Source organism: Procambarus clarkii, chromosome 12 (genome assembly GCF_040958095.1).
Source record: "Procambarus clarkii isolate CNS0578487 chromosome 12, FALCON_Pclarkii_2.0, whole genome shotgun sequence".
Taxonomy (NCBI): domain Eukaryota; kingdom Metazoa; phylum Arthropoda; class Malacostraca; order Decapoda; family Cambaridae; genus Procambarus; species Procambarus clarkii.
In genome coordinates this window covers 19,627,175-19,646,579 of record NC_091161.1, presented here as the reverse complement: position 1 = coordinate 19,646,579, position 19,405 = coordinate 19,627,175, and the positions used below count along the sequence as shown (strand labels likewise).

General features: G+C 42.6%; 1 pseudogene; it reads right to left on the bottom strand.

The window, feature by feature from the left end:
• Window positions 1-834: 834 nt before the first annotated feature.
• On the bottom strand, window positions 835-18,546 carry LOC138363966 (etoposide-induced protein 2.4 homolog; annotated as a pseudogene).
• Between the last annotated feature and the right edge of the window lie 859 nt (window positions 18,547-19,405).

The window sequence follows — 19,405 nt, the reverse complement described above, 5'->3', positions numbered from 1 at the left end:
ATATCTTGAGGCTTTTCTTGATGATTTCGGGGCTTAGCCTCCCCGCGGAGCGATCCTCATGCAGGCCTCCTTTTTTGTTACACCCCCAGGAGAAAGCCCGTAGTAGCTGTCTAACTCCCAGGTACCTATTTACTGCTAGGTTAACAGGTGCATCAGGGGTGAAAGAAACTCTGCCCATTTGTTTCCGCCTCCACCGGGGATCGAACCCGGAACCTCAGGACTGCGAATCCGAAGTGCTGTCCATTCAGCTGTCTGGCTTCCTTACATCCACTTACTCATGAACCATTTATCAGCTTAAAAATTCTTTACATACTGTCAATGTCTCTCTCCATTTTCTTATTTTAAGTACATTCACATTTCTTGATCTATATTTCTCATAGATTCCACAAGTCAATCATAAAACATTAAAATTACTATACACGCATATTTTCCTCAGATACTATTGCTAACTATAGTCCCTTGCACAAGATGGCAAGAGAGGCAGCCAAATAACAAACTCTCATAGCTGATGGAAACAAGTTCCAGTTGAGTGAGTAAGGGGGCGTAAGAAACCACACCCGTCGATGACCTATTTGACCAAGTTATGTGGATATAGAAAAATCCATGGTGATTAATACATGTAGCTTCTCTTCTGGGGAAGAGAGATGGTATCTCTAAATCATCATCAATCAACATGTGGTCAAAATAATTCTTAGTATACAACAGAACAACTGCCGGACAAGCAATATTAATATGAAATATTGTTGCATCTTTGGTGAAGCAACTTTTGCTTTGGTCACACAAAAAAACAGCTTCAAATGCCTGAAGCAATTCCCATTGAGTAAAACAATCTTTCTAACATCTACTGGGAAGAAAGGAAGTAGAGTGATAAGGAGATGGCTGAGGAGTCTTGCTGGGGGTCGGTGGAGGATATCTTGTGACTAGAATCTGGTTGATGAGGTTGGACACACCAACCACCAAAGAAAATAAATGCATTTGGCAACCATTGGAGTTGAACACTGGATCAGCCTCGTTGGCACTGATGATGAAAACAGGAAAGCGACTGTTGGAAATTTCCAACACTAATACAATACTATTGTATTATAATAAATTAGTATTAAAATATACTAACTACTGTAGTTACTAAAACTTACTAACAGTAATGTTCACATGAACTAACTATTATATCTGCATATGGATATTGGAATTCTTACGAAACCAAGCCCAGTATTGCGTCCGATTATATCTAGTTAAACACATTTATATCCAGTGTGTTAGAGAATTGAAGGTGATTCTCTAAAATCATCAGTATTCCGTGTGATAATTATTTATGGATAACATAACTCCCAAATAATTCTAAATAGAGAGTTTTTAGTTACAATTGTTATCGAGTAATAATTTTACCGTCATGCGTGAATGCCATGGAGAAAACTAAAATCTTCTCCATTTCTTGTTTACTACCATAAGACGAGAAAGTAATAATATTTAACTCCCTAGAATTACAACCCAGTCTTTATTAAAGTATTTCAACCACAATTGCGCGAAATAATATTATTCGTGATAAATAATTTCTGTGGTGAATGCGGGACGTGGTTGAGGAGGGAGAAGCCATTGTGTAGCGAGACGCCATTGTGTGTGTGTGGCGTGGTGGACTCGTGTTGAGTAATTGAGCAACAAAGGTCGTGGCGTCAGAGTCTGAGACACGTGACGTTGAGATTATCAGCAAGAATTACACTGGTACTCAACCCAGAATGAGTTATTATTACCGAGCACTGCAGATCACTACGTGATCTGCAGTGCTCGGTCAACTAATAACGCGTCGATATTCAAGCCAAGCTATCAACCACGTGTACGACATTGTGGAAGTTTGAGCTTGAGATGCGATACCGGCAAGCCTCGGCATAATTTGCACCCTTAGATAAGAATATAGTTCTTTTCTGATGCATCATTAGAGATTGTATATGTCGGGGCAGCTTGTCGTTATATCGAACGACTACAACAAATCCAACGTTAGTACCACACTAAATTTAATTTATATTTCATGAATATTGAGATTTAAGTAGCCTAGTTCAATGCTACGTAATATCCCTTAAATTACAGCTCGTATGTGAGGTGTCGACGAGCTGTTACCTACCTTCATGTTATTCACCTCTAAGTGTTTCTAAGAGGAATTCCTGAGATCACGAGGACGAGGCGTGAATGATGTCATAGAAATCGTCTTAAAGCTAAGACTTTTTTGTACACATTTAATTACTCCAACTTTGGTTATTTGTTCATCATTCTATCTAATCGAATGCTCGTCATGTACACTGGAGATAATCTGTTTATTTAGATGATTATTTTCTGATGCTAATAATCTTTATAATTTCTGGTGATAATCTTCTATAGATTCTTTAATATTTTGGTCACAAGATTAGTTATTAAACAATGAACTGGTGCACGAACCACACTAGTTCCTAGACGTATATGAAGTTCTAGCAATACCCCCCAATGTAGGCGTTTGAGGTTTGATTTAAGTTAATTAACTATACAGCCCATTAATTATTTAAGTGATTATGCTTCCTAATATTTAGCCATAGACACTGGTTCTTCCTTGTGTTTCTAATGATCACTTTTTATTAGTTTCCCTCTTTACTTTAAAAGTGGGTGGTCCTTCGTAATTGATTTCATTAATTTAATAATTGAATAAATTGAGTCAAGCCCCAGATATCCCACAGTGACAAAGCAAAGAGACATCCACTAATATACATTGAACATTGATACATTGTGATAATTGCCTGTGGAAGGCCAAACCCCATGAAGTACTGCCAGTTCTCCTCGATGAAATCTTAATCTCTCGTATAGTTCCCAACCCATGTTGAACCATCTGTACTCAAGGGCAGAGAGTTCATTAAGCATACACAGGTGAATACCATTCAGGATCAAATCTACACCCACCAGAGGCACCAGCTTCGTCTAGCTAGCTTGTATGAGAAAAAGAAACCTGACAAAGATGGAGATGAGAATATCGGCTACAAGTTTACTGATGCTGCTGATCAGGTGGGGACGTCCTTGGCACTGGTGATATGCATTGTCAACCATGTTTTGAAACCATATGGTGTTAATGATCCTGGAGAGCACAAAGAGTGGCAAGACCCACAATGTGTTGAAGATTTCCCAACCTGTCCTCTTACAAATTATGGCAGTTTGCCCGTATGTCCGAATATGTACGTAATTTGAAAATGGAAAAAAAAATGAAAATATATTTTGGATTTTTTTTCCAAAACAGTAGGTTAAGGGTCCGCTGGTAGGTTAGGTGGGCAAGAAATTCTCTTAAGTTTCAAAACGTCATGGAAAAATGTTAATTGAGTTTCCTCTCCTACCCTTTCCGAGTAAGCCAGAGGATTCAAAAAGAAAACGGGACAGGACATCACTTTTGTGAGCCGATTTAATTTAAAATTACGCTCATTTTAGCCCATAGCGCGCATACGAGCGAAAAGCAATGTTATTTTTAAGAGGACGTATTGGTGAGGATGGGCAGCACCAACGACCACACTGGCCCAGCTTCCTCATCCAGGAAGAACCCCAGCACCTGCTTCAGTCTCCGCAGCAGCATGTAGTGGAAGAATTCTACTCGGAGGCCAAAAACAGCACCGTTGAGGATGCAACACTGCAATGTAAATGCAATGCATTATAAGCATGTAAATGCAATGCATTGGATTGTTGGGAACATTCTAATCACACAATGTTGGTAAGTGCGAACTCAGATTTACTAGTTTGTCAAAGCTTCACACACCCAATCGTTACAAGGGATCGAAAACACTCACTCACTCACTCACTGCTGAAGACTGGGACGAGTTCCTGATTAAAATGAGCTTATTCATATTTTTTTAACCACTAGATTGATGTTCAGGTGCTCAAGAACTTGGTAAAGTTTAGCTCGTTGTTTAGAGTAACACAAGCGAATTTCAAATTTCCGGTTTAGCTTTGGGGGTTATGATAGCAGCGTTGGATATATCCAACACTTTATTACTAATATTCAGTACCTTATTCTTGTACTGTGTAATATAATTTTACTAACACTACTAACCAGTAGAGTACTGAAATTAACCTCATTTAATTAACTCATAATATATCCTCATTTCCTCAGAAATTCTAGTAAAGTGTTGCATCAGATCACACGACGAAAGGGAAAATTTTGGTATTCATGAGAATTATATTAAATTCTCCTTATTTCACATTCTTTAATGAGTATTATTATTTAATAACTCTAGTGCATGAATATACTTCGTGAATTGAAGCAGATAATACATTCATATTTGTTTATTTAGTATTGTTTATTAGCTGGTAATAATTCTTGCTATTACGAATTGCTATTCGAGCGCATTCACATAAGACTGAAATTATATCCAGCACACTCTCATTGAACAACGTTTATTTAATTATCAAGAAATGAGAATTTGAATATTGTCAAATAAGAAAAATTAATTCTCTAATTCCTATAAAGCGAGATATTAACTAAATCATAGATAATATTAAGCGCGCCATAGCAAAACTGCGCATGATGAGCTACCCGGCCAGGAAGGACTGGCAAGCGACGCCATTAAGCTTGAGAGATTGTCTGGAAGCTGGTCAAATTACCGCCTCATCAACCCACCATCCATTCCACTACAGACGCTAGGAGGACGTGACTGCTTCATCATATCACAGACATCAGTATCGGCAAATCTACAAGTTCATTTCTCTTGTTTTTTTGTGATCACATTTAACATAATAGGTAGGACAATTTGTCGTTATGCTGCACATCCATTAAAAATAACCAGTAAGTGGATTTACAGGGCATTACCACATCTAATTTAGAAATGTGGTATTATAACACCTTAGAAGATTTCTACATACTACTCGCCTTTCAGCTTGGAATTGCTGATAAGGGGCCAGATTCAGGAAGGTACTTACGAAGGTTTTTCTTCTTGGCTACGAATGTTTTCCTTCTTAGCGCCTTCGTGGCGGCTACGTCGGTATTCAGGTAGCTACACTAAGTGGAAAAACCTTTGTAAGTGTGGTCCGGGATCTAAGTGTGGTTTCAACCACTCGTAGGTTTACGTAAACTGAATATAACTCAATTTTTCTCTACTACATAACACTGGGATCGATTTTAAGATTTTGGAACATAAACAAAAGATTATAAAAATCGAATCTAGTGAAGAGGAGTTCTTCGTGTTAGCTATATATGCATTCTCTGCTTGAAACTTTGAGTAAATATGTCTTTTATGATAGTAGAATTAGTTTTATAATAGCAAGATATTATACCCATAGTTATTAAGTAAATAAACACTGCTGAACATGAAATATTGAGAAGGTGATGAGCCCTGCCTGATGGGATCATTTACTATCACCAAATGCCCCTGTTCACCTAGTAGTAAGGGTGTACCTTAGCTATACATACCCATTTCTAATTTATTTAGTTTGGTTTTATTTTGAAATTAAATCTGGGTGAAACAAAATAAAAATATGCTGCACAAATGATGTTAGGTAAGGAGAATGGTAAAAATGTCAAAAACTTTATTCATTGAATACTTAAAGCTATAATTATGACTATATAGACTATTAAAAAAGAGAGGGAAGTAGGGGTCCAAGACCTCTTCCTGTTATACAATTTGGGTGTGGAACAAGTAATTATCAAAAGGCGGCACCATGCCGGGAAGGCTATGTAGCAGTAAGGCAGTGAGGTGAGGCAGCTACATATTTGAGAAATGCTTATTTTATTTACCTTATAAGCTGAGGCAACTTATTTTATTTGAGTAATACTCAGCTGATTCCTCTACATTTAGCATGGAACAAATTTGTGTCAAAGATCTCTTCCTGTTACACAATTTGGCTGTGTAACCAAACTAGAAATGTTCTATATATCAAGGGACCCAGAATGTGGAATGACCTCCCGAATCATGTCAAAGGCTGTACCTCTCTCAACCAGTTTAAGAGTTAAACCAAGTACTGCCTAATTAACTCCATGTAACCTAATTTATCCCCTAAATGTCAACTCATGTCTTGCTATTTTTTAAACAATGCTGTTCAACATGTGCAATTGCTGATTTATGCTATGTTAACCCCCTTTTTGTATTTTGTATTCCTTTCAACACAATTTATACCTAATCCCGATTACTATTAAGTTTTAGTCTAAGTGTTTTTTCCCCCCACACCTTACCCGAAATGCTATGAGTATTAGTGGCTTTAGGTATTGTATGTACTAGCTCTGTCTATAAATCCAACATTATGTTTGTAAATCAACTCCCCCTCCCCGCTCAGCTCGTTGTCGCCGTGTGGGGGCTTGGTGGGCGGCTGCCGGAGTGTGATGCTCCTTGGGACAGTCCTGTCCTTTTCTAGCCTTGTGCTCCTGCTGCCGTCCTCTCCAATTCTGCTGGGCATCTTTTCCTTTCCTTTTCCTTCTGTTTCGTTTTTCTCCCCCCTCTTCTCCTATCTGCTTGCCGTTTCCTGCCGACCTTTTGCTCGTTCTGGTTCTTCCCTTGGACTTCTTCTATTTTGACGCCCGGGTGCTTGAGGAGGCATACTCTTGCACCCGTAGAACTGCAGTACCCGACGTCGAGAGCGAGGGGAACCTTTTATTGTCAATCCCCACTTCGTCACTGAACCCGATCTCGACGGACTGTCGGTTTCTTAAGGTGGCGTTTGTGGGGCGTATACTCACGACGCACCCCTAGGAGGCCCCGACAAGATCGGCGATAGCTTCTTGTTGGGTGTCCTGCCTCTAATTGTGGCTCCATGGTGGGTGTGGGGGCACATTCGTGAGTGAATTCTTCTTTCGTCAAGATGATTACCCCTGCTTCGGCTTCTTCTGGTTTACCTTCTCAGGCTCGTGGGGTGGGCGACCAAGCCCCCGAGTCGGTCCGTATTGGAAGACCGGGCTCTGTAGCCTCCGCTGCATTGGGCCCCGACCTTGCTCCTCCTTTGGCCTCTCTGACTCCTTCCCCTGGCTCCCCTCCCTCCTCTGTGGTTGGGTCGAGCCCCAAGCCCCCAGTGGTGACTACCTCGTCCCCTGGCGCGGCTCCTTCTCTAGTTGTTACTACTGCGCCTTTTAACCCCTCTCTCTCTGGGGGTTCTCACCGCCGTTCTCGTCACGGCCGCCCTCGCTCGATTCCTTCCAGTTCTGCTACCTATCAAGCCTTGTTTGGTCCCGCTTCGTGGGCCAAATATTTTGATCTCCTCCCTCTTGATTCTGCGCCTCCTGACGATTTCTCCCTTCATCGACATCTCATTGATTCCGTGGATGCCTCCATTACTTTTAACCCCACTCGTCTCGGTACGCGTGTCGTTGCTGCTCCTTCTCAGGATGCTGCTTCCCGCTTGGCTGCCTTATCCTGCCTTGGCGAGACCCCCGTTCGGGTCTCGAAGAACGTCCAGTTGAATGCCAGTGTTGGCACTATTTTGCTCCCGCCCCATGTTGCGACCGGTGTTCGGGACCTACGCGACTGCCACGACGATATTCGACATATCCTCGCTGCCCAGGGCCATTCTATTCTCCAGGTGGACACGTTTACTCGTCCCCCTCGTGGTAGTCGCCGTCAACCCCTCCGGGTTGTGAAGATTACCTTTGATGGTAGGACCCTTCCACCCTCTGTCATTCTTGCTGGTGCCAGGTGCTCTGTCCAGGAGTACATTCCTTCTCCTCGGCTCTGCAACAAGTGCTGGAGGTTTGGGCATGGTGCCCTCCGCTGCTCCGGGACTGTCTCTCTCTGTCCTTTGTGTGGTGGCGAAGGTCACTCTAAGTCGGAGTGCGCTTCTCCCCAGGCTCGTTGCCTCAACTGCGGTGAGGCCCATCCTACCTTCTCCCGTGCGTGTGTCCATTACAAGCTTGAGGCAGCCGTCCTCAACTTGAAGCACCGGGAGCGTTTATCTTTTCCTGAGGCGAGGCGCCAGGTTCGCCGGCTCCCGCCTTATGCTAATATCTCTTATGCTCGCGTGTTGCGCTCTTCCTCTCCTCGTCCTTCCCGCCTTCCTCAGACTCACAACCGTTTCCGGGCCTTGGACCCTGATGCGCCCACTGCCCCCTCCTGTGTCCCTTTGGGTTCTCTCCCGAAGGATCCTCCTCCTGGTCCTCTGTCTGGGGTTCCCCTTCCTTCTACCCGGTCTGTCGTGTCTTCTGTGTCTCCTTCCTCGTCCCCCTCCGATCCTCCTTCCCATCCTCTTCCTCCATCTATCGGCTCTCCCCGCCGCCTGTCGGTGCGGGCGGATGTCTATCGCTCTCCTAACGGCCGTCGTGTGTGCTCTCGTTCGGCTTCTCCTGTTGAGACACTGGAATCCGTTGCCCGGTACGTAGTTGCTGGGACACCGGTCTCTTTAAGTCAGAAGCGTAAGCCTGGCTCCTCTCCTTCCTCTTCCCCGGCGGGTAAGAAGGCTTCGCTTTCTTCCTCAGCTCCTCCTTCTGGCTCTGTTGCTCCTTCCACTCCCGTTTCAGTGCTTGCGCCCCCTGTTCCTGCTATGGAGGTTTCTTTGGCCCCTGCTTCCCTTTCGGTTGCTGCTCTTGCTGGGGTGCGCTCCTCTCTTTCTACTCCCCCTCTTCCTGCTGCTGTCCTTGACTGCTCCTCTCCGTTGTCTCCTCCTCCTCCTCCTCCTCCTCCTCCGGACCCTGCCCGCCCACCTCTGATCTGTTCTCCCGTTTCCTTCCCTCCGTCTTTGCTCAGTTTACCCATGCCCCCTAACCCTGACTTTGCTGACCCTGATCCTGACCCTGATATTCTTTAACGTGCTCTGTTGGTCTTTCGCCTTTGTTTCTTCCTTGTTCTCTGTTTTTGTCCTTTCTCTTCTCGTCGTTGTCCATTCTTCAATGGAACGTTCGAGGTTATTACGCCAATTTCCTCGAACTCCAACTTCTGGTTTCGCGGTTTTCGCCCCTTTGTGTCTGTCTCCAGGAGCCGATGCTTGGTGCTCGTCCTGGTCGTTTTCGTGGCTATTCCTTTCTCTCCCCCCCCCCAGCCATTGCTGGGGCTTCTAATTCTTCTGCTCTCTTGATTCGGGCTGATGTTCCCTTTGTTCCTTTACTTTTTCCTTCGCCTCTCCATTGTTCTGCTGCTCGTATCTTTGTGGGGAAATGGTACACAGTTTGTTCCATTTATCTCCCCCCGAGTGTCCCGCTCTCTCTTCCTGATTTGAAACACCTCCTAGACTCCTTGCCGGAGCCTGTGCTCCTGCTGGGTGACTTCAATTGTCGTCATTCTCTTTGGGGTGACGTTCTGACGAATACCCGGGGTCGCCTCCTTGAGCCGTTTCTCCTCTCTTCTTCCCTGTCTCTTCTGAATTCTGGTGAGCCCACTCATTTGGACTCTCGAACTCGCACCCTTTCTTGTCTTGATCTTTCTCTCTGCTCTTCTTCTCTTTACTTAGATTTCACATGGCAGGTTCTTGATGACCTCCATGGAAGTGATCATTTCCCCATCCTTGTTTCCTTTTTCTCTTTTCGCCCTTCCCTCTCTTTCCCTAGATGGCAGTTTGCTAAGGCGGACTGGACCCTGTTTTCCCTCAGTGCTACTCTCTCTGACCTCTCCCTTCTGCCCCTCTCTCGCGCTCTCCTCCTTTTTCATGACACTGTCTTCGACGCTGCCCTCCGCTCTATTCCTCGCTCTTCCTCTCGGGGTCCACGGAAGTGCGTTCCCTGGTGGAATGCGGACTGTGCTCGGGCTGTCCGCTGTAAGCGTGCAGCCTGGAAGAAGCACCGCCGTAGGCAGACGACCGATTCTTTTCTTTTCTTTCGGAAAGCGAGTGCGGTGGCCCGTAGGGCCATCCGTACGGCTAAACGTGAATGTTGGGCATCTTATGTCTCGACAATTACGTCCGAAACCCCTCTGGCCCAGATCTGGAAGCGTATCCGCAAGATAGCGGGTAAGTTCGTTCCCGATGTTTCACCGGTCCTTCACCTCCATGATACTCTTGTGGCGGACCCGTTGCAGGTCGCTTCCGAACTGGGTTCCCACTTTTCTTCTGTTAGCTCTGGTCTTCATCTCCCCCAATCTTTCCTTCTTCGTAAACCTGTCCTTGAGTCTCGTCCTTTAGATTTCTGCACTCATCTTCAGCTTCCCTATAATGATCCCTTCTCTCTCTCTGAACTTCGTTCTGCCCTGGCCCTCTGCGGTTCTACGGCGGCGGGCTCCGATGGTATTCATTATGAGATGCTTCGCCATCTCCCTCCGAGCACGTCTCAGTATTTACTGAGTCTGTATAATCGGATCTGGGAGTCGTCGTCAGTCCCTGAGGACTGGCTCGATGCCGTTGTCCTCCCTGTTCGCAAACCAGGGTCTCTGGGTACTTCCCCTAAGGACTTTCGCCCTATTGCTCTCACAAGTTGTGTCTGCAAACTCTTTGAACGTATGGTTAACGTTCGTCTGATGTGGTTCCTGGAACACCATCACCTCCTCTCCCCTTCTCAATTTGGTTTCCGCAAGTGCCGCAGCACGACAGATGTCCTGGTGAACTTGGAGGTCTATATACGTACTGCTTTTGCTGCGAAGACCTCCGTTGTTGCCGTCCTTTTTGACCTAGAAAAGGCTTACGACACCACTTGGCGTTATCATATCCTATCTCAACTTCATTCTTTTGGCCTTCGTGGTCATCTCCCTCTCTTTCTCTGCAGCTTCCTCTCTCGTCGTTCCTTTCGGGTGCGCCTTGGTACCGCTCTCTCTCCCCCTTTTCAGCAATACGAAGGTGTGCCCAAGGGTAGTGTTCTGAGCACTACTCTTTTTCTGGTTGCCCTCAATGGTCTTCTTTCCTCTCTTCCTTCTGGTGTCTTCTCCGCTCTCTATGTCGATGATCTTACCCTTTGTTGTCAGGGTGATGATTCGCCTCTCCTTCAACGCCGGCTTCAACTTGCGATTGATGCCGTGTCGTCTTGGGCCACAGGTCATGGCTTCAAGTTCTCTACTTCTAAGACTTGTGCCATGACTTTTACGCGGAAACGGGTTGTTCTTCGTCCCTCTTTGTCACTTTATGGTCATCCCCTTGAATACAAAGATTCCGCGAAGCTTTTGGGGTTATTCCTTGACACTCGTTTGTCTTGGTCTCCCCATATCTCTTACCTCCGTGTTGAGTGCTCTAAGTCCCTTACCCTCCTTCGGGTCTTGTCCCATACTTCTTGGGGGGCAGATAGGCGCACTCTCCTTGCTTTACATTCCTCTCTCGTCCTGTCTAAGCTCGATTATGGTTGCCCTGCTTACTCGTCTGCTTCTCCTTCTACTCTTCGCCGTCTTGATGCTTTGCACCATACTGGGTTGCGCCTCAGTTCTGGTGCCTTTCGTTCGACTCCCGTCCTTAGCTTGTATGTTGACACTGGCTTCCTGTCTCTCCAGGACCGCCGTGATCGCTACTGTCTTCGGTATCTTGCGCGGTCCTTGCAACATCCTTCCTCTCGTCTCTGTCGTGCTTTAACTTTTACCCCTCCTGCGGTTCCTGTTCCTCTTCACCACCTCCCTCTTTCTGTCCGGTTATCTCGCCTGCAGGATTCTCTTTCCGTTCGTATTTCTGATGTTTCTCCTCGTGTTGTTCCTTCTTTGCCCCCGTGGAGGGTCCCTCTTCCGCGGTTTTGTACATCCTTGACTCGCATCACTAAAGCTTTTACCCCTCCTACAGTTCTAAAACGCCTTTTCCTCGAGCACTTTTCTTCTCACTCCCGCTCCGTTTCTGTCTTCACCGATGGGTCTAAGTCAGCGGACGGTGTTGGCTACTCTGTTGTTTTTCCTGATCGCACTTATATGTGTCGCTTGCCTCCGGAGACTAGCATCTTTACAGCGGAACTTTATGCTATTCTCTATGCTCTTCGTCTCCTGCTTTCTCGTTGTCAGTCTTCCTTTGTGGTTGTTGTTGACTCTCGTAGTGCCCTCATGGCTCTCGGGTGCTTTAATCCAGTTCATCCGGTAGTTGTCGAGATCCAGCATTGGCTGTTTCTCGTTCACAGTAAATTTAAGTCGGTTGAGTTTTGTTGGGTTCCCAGCCATATTGGCGTGTCTTTAAATGAGCGTGCGGATGCTGCCGCTAAGGAAGCTGTCCGCTCTTGTCCCATCTCTCGTAAAGGCATTCCGTATTCCGACTTTTACCCGGTTATCCATTCCTCAGTCCTTACCCGTTGGCAGGCTTCTTGGTTGTCTGTTACTGGTAACAAGCTACGTACTCTTAAATGTTGTGTTTCCTCGTGGCCGTCCTCCTTCCACCGTAACCGGCGGTGGGAAACAGCTCTAGCGAGGTTGCGTATTGGCCATACTCGCTTAACCCATGGTCACTTGATGGAGCGCCGCCCTGCTCCTTATTGTCCTAGTTGCATTGTCCCTCTTACGGTCGTGCATGTCCTTCTTGAATGTCCTGACTTCCAGGACGAGCGTGTGTCTTGCTTTCCGACCGCCCCTCGCGGTCACCTGTCCCTCGATAGAATTCTTGGTGACTCGGATACTTTTGATATCGTTCGCCTTATGCGTTTTTGTTCTCGTATTGGCATCCTTGGTGATATTTAGCGCCCTCTGATTATTTTGCGTATTTGATGGTGCTACATAGCCTTCCCGGTTTGGTGCCTTCTTTTGATAATTACTTACTTACTTACTTGTAAATCAACTGTATGTACTTTTCCTGAATAAAATGTATGTATTATTTATTTTTTAATCAGTAAGTATTAAAAGAAGGCACCAAGCTGGGAAGGCTATGTAGCACCATTGTGTGTAACAATAAACCAATTTTTTTTTTTTAACAAATAATGCACTTGTATGGTAAAACAAATCCTGTCTGCTGTAAAAATATTGATGCAGTTATTTAAATAAAAAATATAATGAAAGAAATATTACTGGTTTATTTTTATCTTATCTTTTTGTACTGTACAGTATATCCAAGGAAGTGAAAAATTGAGACATAATGCACAATTTAATGAATGATTAGCATTGATTAGCAGTTCAAGAGAAATGACTATTACATATCAACACGAGATATTAATGATCCATGGTCAACATGATTTAATAAGGATAATACAGTACTGTGTTTGTAATAATACAAACTATAATTTAAAATCTTTATTACTGATTTTATTTATTAAGATGATTAGGTATACACAGCAATGTGCTGCTACCCTATTCTATATGGAATATTACACAGTGTAGATAAAAAACTAGCTATAAGTTTATCTAATATTCCCATCTCACAGGATGGTTAGACATACATGGAATCAATTTAGAAAATGCCAGCCTCAATACAAAAAACAAATCAACTCTGACTAAACAACTCTTCGCGATTTTCACGAGGTAAGCACTGAATCATGGAAAAATATTATAATTACTCTTACCAGTTTCTACAAGACTCCTCTCAAACAATGTATTTTTTAACATGTTTAGGAATACACAGCAATGTGCTGCTTCCCTATTCTATATAAAGGACCACACAGTGTAGATCAAAAACCAGCTACAAGCTTATCTAACATCCTCGCCTCACAGGATGGCCAGTCATACATGGAATTAGGAGAGAACAAAATACTTAATGCTGATCTATTAGCTTCCACTGGCAAAATCTGGGTGCAGCACAAGAATATCTTCCAATATTCCTGAGTGTATGAAGTAATTACAGAGCTCAAAATACCTCGTACCATTTGGTATGAAATCACTGATAACAGGGCAATCACAGATATAGTGTTGGAGAGTATGTTCTCTCAAGTAGGACTGAAAACAAATGTTTTTTCCAAGAAGAGGGTCATAAACCTATGGAACCGCCTACCCGCTGAAGCCGTAAATGCCAAATTCCAGCTAAAAAATATCATTAAGACAATTGGCGGGCCCTTTAACAAGCCGCCTGTTTTGTCCTCATCGAGGCCACTAGATAGTTAGTGGCTCTTGGGTAAATTCAGTAAATATATACAATAATTGTCAGCGCATCTTCCGAGCAACAAAGACAGCTACACAGTATCTCTTAGAATTACGTAGGTAAACAACAAATGTAACACATGTTTACTACAATTTCCGTGCTGCCTGTAGAAGTTGAAAAAAAGTTTTACTTCGAAATGTACTAATTTTATAAGAAAATTCGATGTAAATAGGAGGCAGTAGTGCTCCGATAAGCCAGTGCTAAATCTTCAATATGAAGAATGTTGCTGCTCTGATTGGCCAAACGAAACACAGTAGTGACCTCTATCGGTACGCAGGTGAACCAACAAATATCTTCCTAAGTGGACGTACTTGAATTGCACCTAAGCATCTTCTTGGGGCACACTTAGGAACCTTCGTAGCAAACCTACTTACTAAGAAATACATGGAGCTTCCTGAATCTAGGTCACGGAAGATATGATGGTGTCTCGATCAAGTGTTCCCAGGATAGCCTGATGAAACAAGTTTCTCGTGACGAATATATCCCGATGCATACTAGCTTTCCTTCGTACAGCTAAGCTGTTATTTCATTCTTGTAGTTTGTAGAATATTGTATTTTATTAATCCAAAGATTATTTAAAATCTCCAATATTTCATATTTTCTTCAATATTTCATGTGTATTAATCTTCATTTAGTTGTGCTTGAAATGCATTAATTTCCCTCTACTAATCAAACCCCCCAAAGTGTGTGGAGGGATTTGGCTTCGTAATTTATTATAACTACAGTTCATTCATTATACATTAATTGATTTCCATCATACTTACATAAAGATCCATAGGCACTGGTTCTCCAATTATTTCCTTTTCTTAATAAATCTCAAATCTTTCGAAGGACTATCCTTATCAATATTTTGGAGCCAGATTCCCCTACAAGCAGAATGTATAAATATAGCTCTCTAAAGAGAGAGAAAGCTTGTTCAGGGATATTGTAACCACATCCCAAATTTTAAATATATTTTATCTATTTTTTTCATAAAAAAATAGATGGATGCAGGAAACGCTCGAAAGTATTGCTCACATAACTTTATGATAATTAAAGTAAAAATTAACACACACAGCTTCATAGAAACATTATTTTTGAAATATTTGCTGTCTCTGACTTTGTCCCTTGGACATCCCGGCTGCCTTAAGGTCAGGTGACCTTGTGGCTGCGGCTGCTTACCTCCTCCTGTGATCGCCATTGCTTCCTTTTTATATTTGTTTAATAATTTCCTCTCTGGTAACCACTAAACTTGTCAGGACGTCATCTGCACATTCTACGTAGATTTGTTCTGCTGTATTCATAAAGTTCTTTGGCACTTTCTTATAATTTCGTAATTTAAATTATTTTCATTACCAGTTATTTGACATATTTTTTAATAGCCAGGTGTTGTCTGTAATTTTTGTTTCATCTGGTGAAACACTGAAGGCTTTCTTTGCTTGCCCTGCAATACATACTTTTTTCTTAAATATTGTCATAATTCATTGATATTGAGCCTTTTGTTTTCTGATTAGGTTCTTTAGTGCCATGGTTATTCATTTTGGGTCATTACTATTTTAAATCATCAATCTATAGCGTACCATGTTCCTGGGCTTTATTTGTAATTTTTTAAATAAAAACATTACATCATAATCCAGTTACCACCTCGGTAACAAGTCCCAAGAACATCCCAGCTCCCATGTTCAGGTCTGCCAATAAATAATTCTCAAAGAACCCCTAAATATATGAATCAGATGTGCGAAAAATCTGGCGCCTTAAGTTTCTCTCAAATAACTTTCGTGTCTTAAGGTAATTTCCTCGTGATGTCTGTTGCCTAACTCACTCCCTTTTAAGATGCTACTTATCAGTGTCTCCCTGTTACACAAGTCTATATTATGTTACTGTGTTGGCACAATATTATTTTGTTTAATGAAGTAGTCATAAATTTAAAACTAATTTCCTGTATAGCAAATAAGTTTATTGTACTCAAATTAGTCGGTGTTTGTTAGACCTAGAAGCTCTAGTTATTAGTTACCGTAAAGCTGTTCTTTTCACTTAGTTTGATGGATTATGTGTAACTTCTATTATTAGGTAGATAATTTTCCATTTAATTCTCTCAATAGTTTGCTGAGCTCAAATTTCAGTCACACTTTCACACTGCATTTAATACTTAGACGTATTGCCACTTCCCATCCTCGACCGAAATATATTAGTGTAAAATAATTGGTATCCACTTATATTGTTAATTGTTTCGTGTTTTCTTCATACATTGGCGTTTGTTAGTGGCTTCATTAATTGTTGTCTGTCTTAAACTCAAACCCAGATTCGTTCTGAATACAATATTTTACCCTACTGAATATCATTAGCTTCATGAAATTAACTTCATGCAATGTATTTTTCTCCACCTAGACCCTTGAGGTGTACCAATAGGTTTGTACTGGAAATTGGCAACCCTTGGCAATAAACGCCCTAGACACACCAGCCCATCATCTGCAACTCGTAACCTCTAAGTTCCTAACCCAGAATCATCACTACAACACTCCACACCCGGTTAGTCTCCCATACAATACTCACACATTGCAGACTCGACTGGAGTCAACAAGATCACATCGGGTCCCCACATAAGGCTGGTGTCTGTCACTGCCACAAGCAGATAAAGAGGAGTACTTGATGAAACCGCGGCTTCCACAAGACTGCCCTCCAGCTGGTCATTGTATTCACCACCACACTCAGCATCCCAAGGACGCTATAATTACATTAAATGTGTATCTATTTGTTTCCAAGAACTTTGGGTCAGCCTTTGTGACCTCTTGGCTGTAACATTTGCTTACGTGACCTAAGGTTGTCTTAATCTTTGACCACACCTCGGTGTGACCACAATCTGACTACTCGTGTGTATTACCACTGTTTTCCTCCATCATTTGATAAGTGATGTAGTTCTTGATTCACTACCTCATACTTTCTCCTATGTTGTATATTGCAACAGTACATCGACCTAATTCACGTTGAAGCGGCTACACCAGCAGCCGCAGCTTCCAATGGCCATAACCATATCACTATTACTGTGGTGCCTACAACAGTACCTACGCACTTAACTCTGTCAGCAAAAGCTGCCACACGCCTTCCATGAAAAGTATATCGTGTAACTAGCATACATGGTGTTCTTGCTAATGCAAGCTTTCCAATTATTCATTAATGGAATTGCATTATTCGTACAATAACATTTGTCATTACAACTATATTTAAGTTCCTCTTTGTTTCTAGCTCGGTAAATATTGTTTACTGAGACGCAGACAGTGGGCTTGATCATATTACGTCTCACTTTCTTATTAACTTTATCCCTTGCCCGCGGAGAATATACCCAAACACTTGCATTTGTAGAGCAGAAGGTTTTGCCTAACCAGCGCATGTGCCAAGATCCCAACACATCTCCAGACTTTTGTTGTGATGCTCAGCATGTCTGCTTAGTTACCGCACATGGTTTTATCCCATTCAACTCGAGTGGTTCTACGTTTTAACCAGTGTTCATTTCTTTGACGTCCTTTGCCGTCTTAACTCAATTGATCCACCACTCGCCAGCTATCTCGACGGAGCTTCCTCTTTGGATCCTTGCGAGACACCTTGCCCTCCATTATGGTTTCACCTGCTTCATTAGGCTGTCAATATCTGCCCTAATCTCCAGGCAGTGCACACAGGGCCATTGTGTGTGCCATTATTCCAAGAATAATTACTAGCCAGACAATGACACACGACTGCATTTGACTAGAGCATATTTACATAATCCTGAGCTTTTATTTATTTTACAAATTTAGTACTGTACCTGGATGGCGTTCTGGAAGTTCTTCTACTCCCCAAACCCGGCCGGAGGACCAGGCTTGACTCTTAGTGCTTGGTCCAGCAGGCTATTGCTTGGAGCGGCCCGCAGGCCCACATATGCACCACAGCTCGGTTGGTCTTGCACTTCTTGAAGAAAACTGTAAAGTTTTCTTTTGAAGACGTCCACGTTTGTTCCGGCAATATTTCTTATGCTCGCTGGGAGTATGTTGAACAACCGTGAACCTCTGATGTTTATACAATGTTCTCTGTGCCTTTGAGCGTACTCTTCAATGATTCTAATCTGAATTTTACTTTCATATCGTTCACTCCAGTATGTTATTTTATTGGGATTTAGGAGCTGGCCCTCCAATATTTTCGATGTGTATATTTTATGATACCCCACACATCTCCTTTTTAGGGAACATTTAGAGCTCTTAGAGACGATCCCAATAAATTAGGTGCTTTATCGTGTCTCTTTATGCCGTTTGTTTTCTGTATTCCCTTTTTCAGCAATCTCTCCAGCTCTTGAGGAAGCGAGTATCGAACAGTACTAATGACGGGCAGCAGGAGTGATGTGAATAGTACAACCATTGTGAGTGGATCCCTGGATTTGACGTTTCTCATAATCCTTCCTATCATTTTTCTGGATGATAATAAACTTGCTTTATGGTCCCTTAACGTTATGGGAATAATAATGACTGATGCCTTATCATTTACATTATGCTTTCCTACTATGGGCAGATTTGATTGTTTTGTACCCTATATTTTGTTTAGTCCTCATTTTTACCGTACCAGATTTCCTGGAATTTCTTCTAATGCCTCAGTGACTTTGTCGTAGTGGTCAAGTAGCTGCGAGAGGCCCGATCGTCCCACTCTAAATCCATGTTGACCTGGGTTGAGGTCGTCATGGGTCTCCATATAACTGGAAACCTGCCTCCTGATCCCTTTCTCAAATACTTTTATTGTGTGGGACTTTAGAGCGACTGGTCAATAATTCTTAGCCATTGCTTTACTCCCTCCCTTGTAAAGAGGAGCAAAATATATGAAATCTATTGATTTAAGCAAATCTTGTATCCCCCCTTTGTGCAAGCTCTTTCTCCACACAATGGTACTGGCACTTGGCATTCCTTTATACATATTCAGTGCATGGGCATGTTGTCAATTTCTCCTTCAAAATTTGCAGAATTCGTGTCCGTATCAGATGTATTTTCAGGAGTTTGGATATCGCGATTACCGTGTTGTCCTCTGTATGAACCTTCACTTGTAAGAATAGGTCCAATACTGACCGTGTCTTTTGCTTTTTTCGTATACGTGAAGGAATATTTTCTTTATCTTGAATGTCATATTTGTGTTTAATTGCATTTCTAAAATTTGATATGATTGCTTTATCATTGCTAGATTTTTTAAAACTGTTTAAATTATTGTTTTTATTGTTGAGATAGTCGCGTCTCCTTTGCAGTTTTTTTCCTTCTTTTGTAGTCGCGTCTGATTGTTCTTTCTACGTTGGTCCTCATTCTGGCTTTCAACAAAGGAACAAGTTTTAGACTGTATATTCTTTGGAAGTCAGTTGTTTTATGTCTTGTGTGGGATTATTATTACTTAAAACATTCATTGGAATTATTTTTAAGTTCCCTGTCTATCTTTTCCCAGTCTATCCTATTATTAAAATTGAATTTATGAATAACCCCTTATACATGATCATTGTTTTAGGCTTATTACAGGTATTATGTTAGTTTGCTCTTGAACGAGCTTGTGATCTAAGCATGTGGTATGTGAC